The sequence below is a fragment of the Vidua chalybeata genome, chromosome 4 (assembly GCF_026979565.1).
Source record: "Vidua chalybeata isolate OUT-0048 chromosome 4, bVidCha1 merged haplotype, whole genome shotgun sequence".
NCBI lineage: Eukaryota > Metazoa > Chordata > Aves > Passeriformes > Viduidae > Vidua > Vidua chalybeata.
In genome coordinates this window covers 51,457,890-51,465,279 of record NC_071533.1, presented here as the reverse complement: position 1 = coordinate 51,465,279, position 7,390 = coordinate 51,457,890, and the positions used below count along the sequence as shown (strand labels likewise).

Below are 7,390 nucleotides of genomic sequence, written 5' to 3'. Positions count from 1 at the left end.
CAGAATTCATATAAAATAGGGCTGGGATGATTTTAGGCAAATTTGTCCAATTTATCCAGTTTGTCAAATTCATTCACTACTTCAGAGCACGATCAGCTATACATATTCTTGATTCAGGTTTATCTGACTTGTTCTTAAAAACTTCCACCACTGGACAATCTATAACCTTTCTTCCAACCCTTTCCTTGTGTTTACTACTAGAAAGTAAATCTTCTAACTAAAATACTTCAAATAAGACCTTCCTAATGCGAAGTAGAATGTAAGGATATCTTCACAATCTTGTTATCTGTTATAGTAACATACTTGATTTTTACAACAGCACAGTCCTTCACTCTTTTACAGTAGGTTCCAAAGCTCTTTTCTGCAAAATTAATATCCAGCCAGTAGTTTCCCTCTTTGTATTTTTCAGTTGTCAGGAGATTGTTCTCTCTAACCCTGTATGGAGGTAAAATTACTCCATTCATATTCGCTACTGCCTCTTTTGTACATTTCTAGGTTTCATCAGCTCCTTGAGGTTACAGTACTAAAAGTTAGTTTCTGTATGATTCACTAGCTCTCCCCAGTGATTCAGTTTCTCAACAACGTATGTAATCTTTCAATAAGGCATATATTACTCCTGGTGATGCAAGTTAGTATTCCATAGTGGGCAGCTGTCAAAGCTAGTCAATGGTACTTTGTCTTAAATGCTGCCATCATTTAGCATTTAGGTGCATTGTTCACAATACATTATTGTTCACAATACATTATTGTGTATGTACCTTTTTTAGCCTTCTCACATACTCAGATTTCTCACATTTGGGTGCCTTCCTGATGAAAGGTGCCTACAGCCTTTCTTTAAAAATCAAAGAGAAAGATTGCACTTAACAAGACATTTACATACATACTATAGATGTTTTTTATAGCAAGAGAGCAATGTAACTGGGAAGTTATGAGAGCACTTTCAGAATATTAAAAAAAAAATGAAGTCTGATAGTAGAAATAAATTGTCATGAAGAATCTACTCTGATTATTTCATAAGATAATTTATGATGTGAAGTGCCAAGTTAACTCATGGAAGAATCATATCTGGTTTCTGTATAATACAGCAACATTCCTAGAAGAGTATCTGCTAAGGCTGTTCTTAAAAGAGGGATTCATCACCCAGTGTGCAATAAGCCAGTCTCGCACACAGAGCCCAGGTATTTGTTTATTTTGTATTTGTCCAAAGATGGGTACTAGGTGCTAAATCCACAAAGCTAGCATGCTGATTCTCAAAACTTTGCACTCCATACATTCTAGCAAAAAAAAAAAAAAAAAAAAAAAAAAAAAGAAATCACAGTTCATTAGCTACAATGTTATCTATTTTTCTTATTAATTAGTGTCCTACCTTCTACTGGTTGAATGATCCTCTCACTTCTTATGCTAATTAGTTCCATGCTCAGTCTTTCTCTTCCTTTGAGTGGGTGAGTTTCTTGAGTCTGTGGTTGCTATCTTCCTCTGCTGGAATTACGTAGAGGGCAGTGAGCAGCTGCATGGGAGCTGCACAGGAGCTCTGGATGCTGGAGCCCCAGGTGGGAGGCCTTGGACTGCCAATTCTTTGCATAACAAAGGGCATAGGACCTGTGCCCAGCCAGGAGGAGGGCAGGGCCCCCAGGCAGGGCAGAGAATTGTCAGGAAGGATTTTGTATCTCTAAGTATCCTCCATAAAAGTGAGAAAATAATCAGGATGGAAATAAACTTGTTTGATAGGTGTATTCTGTGTATTAAAGATTAGGCAGTGTAGAAAAATTAGAGCCCAAAAGAGATTTAACTTAGACTTAACACAGAAAATTAAAATGAAAAGCAAAAAGGGGGGTTTTGCCCATAAAGACAAATGTGCTGTTACAGACTTGCTGGTATTGCACATTAAAGGCAAATCTTTTGCTTCAATTTAGCTAAAAGACTGATAGGAAATTAATGGCAAAATACCTAATGGAAATATAGGAGAAAAGAAAATTGTAAAAAAACTTTTACTGCCTCCTGTGAAAAAGATTAGGGACCCTCCAACTTTTCATACTAAGTAATTAATATATAGAACATGATGTGAATGGAAGATACCATTAATAAGTATAAACATAAGCTTTTGTAAGTGTAGTATTCTACATTTACCTAAATGCTTGTTTACAACCTTAAATTATTGCCATGGAAATGCTTTACTTTTTCAAATCATGATCACGATGAACCAAAAAAGAATAATAGCACAAAAGTAGTGTTCCCGTCTTTGGTAGTGGGCACATTTGATGAGAGACATCATATATATCATTATCTTATTCATCATCACCTAAAGGCAATATTGCTCTCTACTAGACTATGTGGCACCAATGTTGTACTACATTCCTGCCTCAGAAGACCATATTGAAAGTGCCTGCTGTGGATTCTAAAAGTCACACTGATTAGATGTGTCCATAGAGAAGGGAGTGATTGAGGTTTTCTGAACCCAAAGTGTGCCCAAATCACACGTGCTTCCTTACCAGTTCAAACTGGTAACTAGAAGACAACCTTGAGGATGCTTTGCATATCCTTCCTCCTTTCTGTATACCCTTCTCTGAACACCCACTTTTGGTTGTTAACAGTGACAGGATGCCTGACTAGACCTATAACTTAACACGGCATTACCTCCTATATGTCACAGGTACAGTAACAACTTGTCAAGAGGGACAAGGTTTCCTTGGTTTGTGTTGCAAGATTTATCAAGGAGACAAATTTTTATATACCTATCTAACCATCTTTCTTAGTACCATCTATGTTCCAGCAATATTAGGCTTGAGTTATCAGGGATGTTTTCCTTCTAGAAATTCTGTAGAGCGTTTTGGTTTTCTTTTTTTTTTTTTTTCTGAAACAAAAGTTTCTTCAAAAATGAGCTTGAGCAGTCACTGCTGAAACTTTTTCCTTTGAGAAACTGGCAGAGATTAAGGAACCTTTTGTTTGAGTATAATTTGTGTCAGAAAGCTTTCTTTTACTGTAAGGGGAAACTCTTGAACACATAGGTTTTTGCCAGGTTTTGAGTTTAAGGTTTCTGGAATTGTGTAGAATTCTTTTCTTTAGCCCTTAAAAAGAACCAAAAAATGATCTTTTCATTATTTGGGTTGTAACTTCAGAAACCTTTTCTATGAAAAATCCCCCTCAAATATTCAGCATTACATATGCATTTTACTGATAATTGTGGTGGATTTAAAAAAAAAAAAAACAACTCATTGAATATTTCTGTATTACTTTTAAGTGCTGCTGACATGAGTGTTGGTCAATGTCACACCTTTTCAATAGAGAGCTGTAAGGCTGGTCCTTCAGTATGTCTTGTCTGATCAACATTAACCATTTCACGGTTCTAGTCCATGCTAAATGATAGTTTATATCCCAGTGACAGCTGTAGCAAACACATTTATATGAACAAATATTTCAAAGGAATGAATATGCATTATTATTCTGCATTCTAGTTTGCAATGCTGTAACTTGTGTATGTAGCCATAATGCTAGCTCCATATTGACATGAACACTAAAATTTATACATCATAGATTACCACTGGACTCCAAAAGACAATTCACAGTGAAAAAGCTGAAGGTTCAAATCCTGTAAATTCCTAGTTTTCCACTTGGTTATTAATCCTTCAATGATAATTCCCACATGACAAAATAAGAGATGAAAACTGAGAATTCATCCCTCTCACCCAATATTTAAAAACTTTCAGACAAATTTTGAAAAATTGAAAGAAAAACTGATTTCCTAATAATAAATTCTATTACTAGTAAAAAGTAGTAAAACTAGTAAAAACTAATAAAATGAGTAAAAGTGCTAGTATGAGCACTTCTAATTTTGAGGGAATTATCAAATATTAACAGATATCTGTGTTAGTTCTAAAAGAAGAATTTTACATTGTCTGATGAGCCTAATTATAGGATTATAGGCATGTCATTAATTGAGGAAAATACTGTCATTGAGGTAAGGACAACCAAATCCTACAGGAAAAATATTATTTCTTGTTTGTTTTGTCAAAAGAATGTTTAAAAGGAAAAAAATATTTTGTGTAAAGGCAGATTTTTAGGCCAGCTCAAACATATTTTAAAGTTTGATAGAATTTTTTCAGTAAACTTCACAGTCTATTTAGGGCTGTTACAAAGCAATATCAGAGAATTCCACTGGAAAGAGAGAAGAACTGCCCAGTAGTTTCTACTGGCAGCAGATCAGGAAAACCTGGAATTGCTTCAGTGAAGTAGTAGGGGACTGTAAATGTTAGGTAGAAAGAAATAGTTCTTCATTCCTTTTACCAGTTAAAAATAAATAACTTTTGTTTAAATTGCAAAAATTGCATAGGTTCAAGAGGAAATACTTTAAGTCAGTGAGAATTGAAATACGTCCTGAACTTTCTAACACTTTCTGCTTTTCTGCTGCAAAACAACCTTGTTACTATGAACTCCAGAGTTGATATTCTAGTGATATTGATATTCTATCATACTGCATGATACTGCAAGTAATAGAAATTTAGAGACAACAGTGGCTTAATTTAATACAATAATTAAAGTGGGGCAGCCAATGATGCAATTTTCCTTTGTCAGTAAGAGTTCAATAAAAATAGTTAAAGACTAATTTTAAAAATACATATATGTAGATGATGCTTCCGTCTGGTGAAGTTAGTAAGGACAATCATATTATGTTACATTACATAATAATGGCTCTCAAATTCATGTGCAGATACTACGTTGGATATTATGTTATCACATATTTTATTAACTGGCTTTTGAGTCATGTACTGATTTTAATAATAAAAGTATATAACAATCTACATCTTATATTTTAATTTCATATGTAAATATGTATTATTATTAACAAAACCTATCGTAGCAGAGGACAAGTGCTCTAATTTGCACTTATATCCAGTCTCTGAGAAAAAGAATTTTAAATCAGCCATATTTATGATAGAGCAATATAATTATGCTGCATCTAATTGGAGTTTCACTAATGGTCTCATTAAATTAGTTGCATTCAGAATGTCCAATTTACGGCATTCATAATTTCTCATCTCATCTTGTTCAGCAGATATTTGTGAATTTTATTCTAGTTAAAAGTTATTTTTGTAAATGCTAAAAAAAAATATCTCTACTGCTTATTTTAGTCTTGTTCTACTTAAAAATTATTTTCTTGCAGAACCATTAAATTGGATAGTTTCTTTTCCCTTTTCGCATATGATCATCACTGATATTAACAACTTCTCAAGTGATGCACTCAATATGCAATGATCAACATTGCAAGCTTTAACATTGCCATTTGTTAATTAACATTATTTTGTGGCTGTTCCAACAGAGAAGAGGAATTTATCTCTAGATCTTAAAATAAAGAGCATGAAGAAACTTTTCATTATTATATGGATTTGAAAACCAATGTCAATTTTTTATCAGAAACACACTGAAGAAAATGGCTGCTAAAATAATCCAGCCTTTCTTACTCAAACATTGCATAGAAAGAAAACCAAGGAGCTGTAGAATCCCACAGTGATGACCTTTCAATAGTATAAGCCTTTATAAGGATATGAAGTCATGCATGAGGGTTATAGAAGTGATCAGGTTTCTCTAACTTGACCACAGTCCAGAGCAAACATCTCTGCCAGTGACTGGACTATAAAGAGTAGACAGAATTCACTTCCTGGGCTTGTGACTCACCAAAGGTTTGTCTGCAATCCTTTGGCTTTCTTTCCTGCCTATAGACCTTACAGTACCATGGTAGGACCTTCTGGAGGGATTGACAGAGTATTACTGATTAGATGTTTTAGTGGTGGCTTTAGTTGCCATAGATACAGTCTTTTAGGTGCATTTAAAGTAAAATAAACAGTGAGATCTAGTTCATTTTCTAAGTCATGCTTGATATTAATTTGAAGAAAGGATATTTTATTTTCAGAGATGTTCCTGTGAAGATCATTTCATGAAGGATGCTCTTTTATTGTTTTATTCAATGTTGTTCATTACCGTCAAATCAATCAAGTGGCTCATCAAAAAACTCCCAGGTGAGTGGAAGATTTTATTTATTCCTGACCTAGTAGATGGCAAATGTAGGAATTGAACTTGTTTCATTGTTCTAGGGAATTATGGAATGGATGAGTCATTAAGACCAGGAAGCTGGAAAAAGAAATGTTAAAGGGGAGGAAATGCTTTATACTCATCAAGGAAAACATCTGCCATGATATAAGCTGCATAACGAAAACCTCTTGCCAATTTTCTTATTAATAAATATAGTAGACACAATTATTCTGGCTGCATGTTCAGCCTTTTGGAGTCAGACTTTGTAGACAGCATGTAGACAGCTTTAAAAAGCTCAGAATCTATCACATCCTCTAAGCTTGCCAATAATGCCAAGCACATATGTTGATGATGGCAGTACAAAAAAACCAACAACTGGTCTGTTCCGTAACATGCTGTGGAATGATCATGCCTTTACTGTCAAACATATGATATATATTGTTCTAACTGAATAGTTTGAAAGTGTAAGCTGGAACTTGAAATGTTGGATTAGGTAAATGTTGTGAGCTTTGCTGATTCTCATTCTGATCTGTAAAATTTCTCGTATGCCTCAAGTTTGCCATATCAGTTCATCTAATAAATGTCATGTTTTGTACTGTAATCCAGCAATGAACAATTGAGAGCCCTGACACACAGGATCTACCTTATATATTTATAGTTGTATAGTTTTTATTAGGATTTATCCCACTGTCCTGTCTGAAACAAAGCTATAGTGGTTTACAATATCATTTTCTCCAGGGTGAACAGAATATGTAATATTGTAAATGTAATTACATTTTTCTGTAAAAGCATTACCACACAGTATAAGGATACAGTGGTCATCAATGCCAGTTACCATCTTTCAGCATGTGCTCATTTCTATTCTAATGAATGTTTCTCTCTTGAGCATTTTTGTACAGTAGCTCAATAAGGACAGACTTTCTAAAGGTTCACACTGTGCTACTCATCCAGCATTCAAGAGAGACCCTTAGTATTCATCATGTTAATTCCTGCTCCCTCTGCTCCCTCACTATTTTTTTATCTTAAGCTGATATAAAGTTGATATTCTCCCTGTATGCTAATACAGCTCCTTATCCTTGCAATTTTTAAACTTGTTTAATGCCTTTCCCACTGTTTGAAGATAATTAATTTCTTTCTGAGTTAAAAAATCTAAGAAATGAAACAAGCATACAGACTTTACCTCTGAGTTCTGATTCATTTCCCCTTTTATCCCTTTTTTTTAATGATCCTTTCAGCAATATGGTAATATCTCCAGAAGGGTATTTTGACCTTATAAACCTTTTCATACTCACATTCTTTTTGTAACTACTGGACTAGTTCAGGTAACAGAATTTTTATTATTATTAAAAAGTAGAATCAAAGAATT

The 7,390-nt window shown here is 34.1% G+C and overlaps 1 long non-coding RNA gene across 1 annotated transcript; it reads left to right on the top strand.

The window, feature by feature from the left end:
* Positions 1-1,120: 1,120 nt before the first annotated feature.
* LOC128787539 (uncharacterized) lies at positions 1,121-6,188 on the top strand. Its single transcript, XR_008430732.1, has 3 exons — positions 1,121-1,178; positions 5,906-6,011; positions 6,087-6,188. It is a non-coding gene; the product is annotated as an uncharacterized LOC128787539 (long non-coding RNA).
* The last annotated feature ends 1,202 nt before the right edge of the window (positions 6,189-7,390 follow it).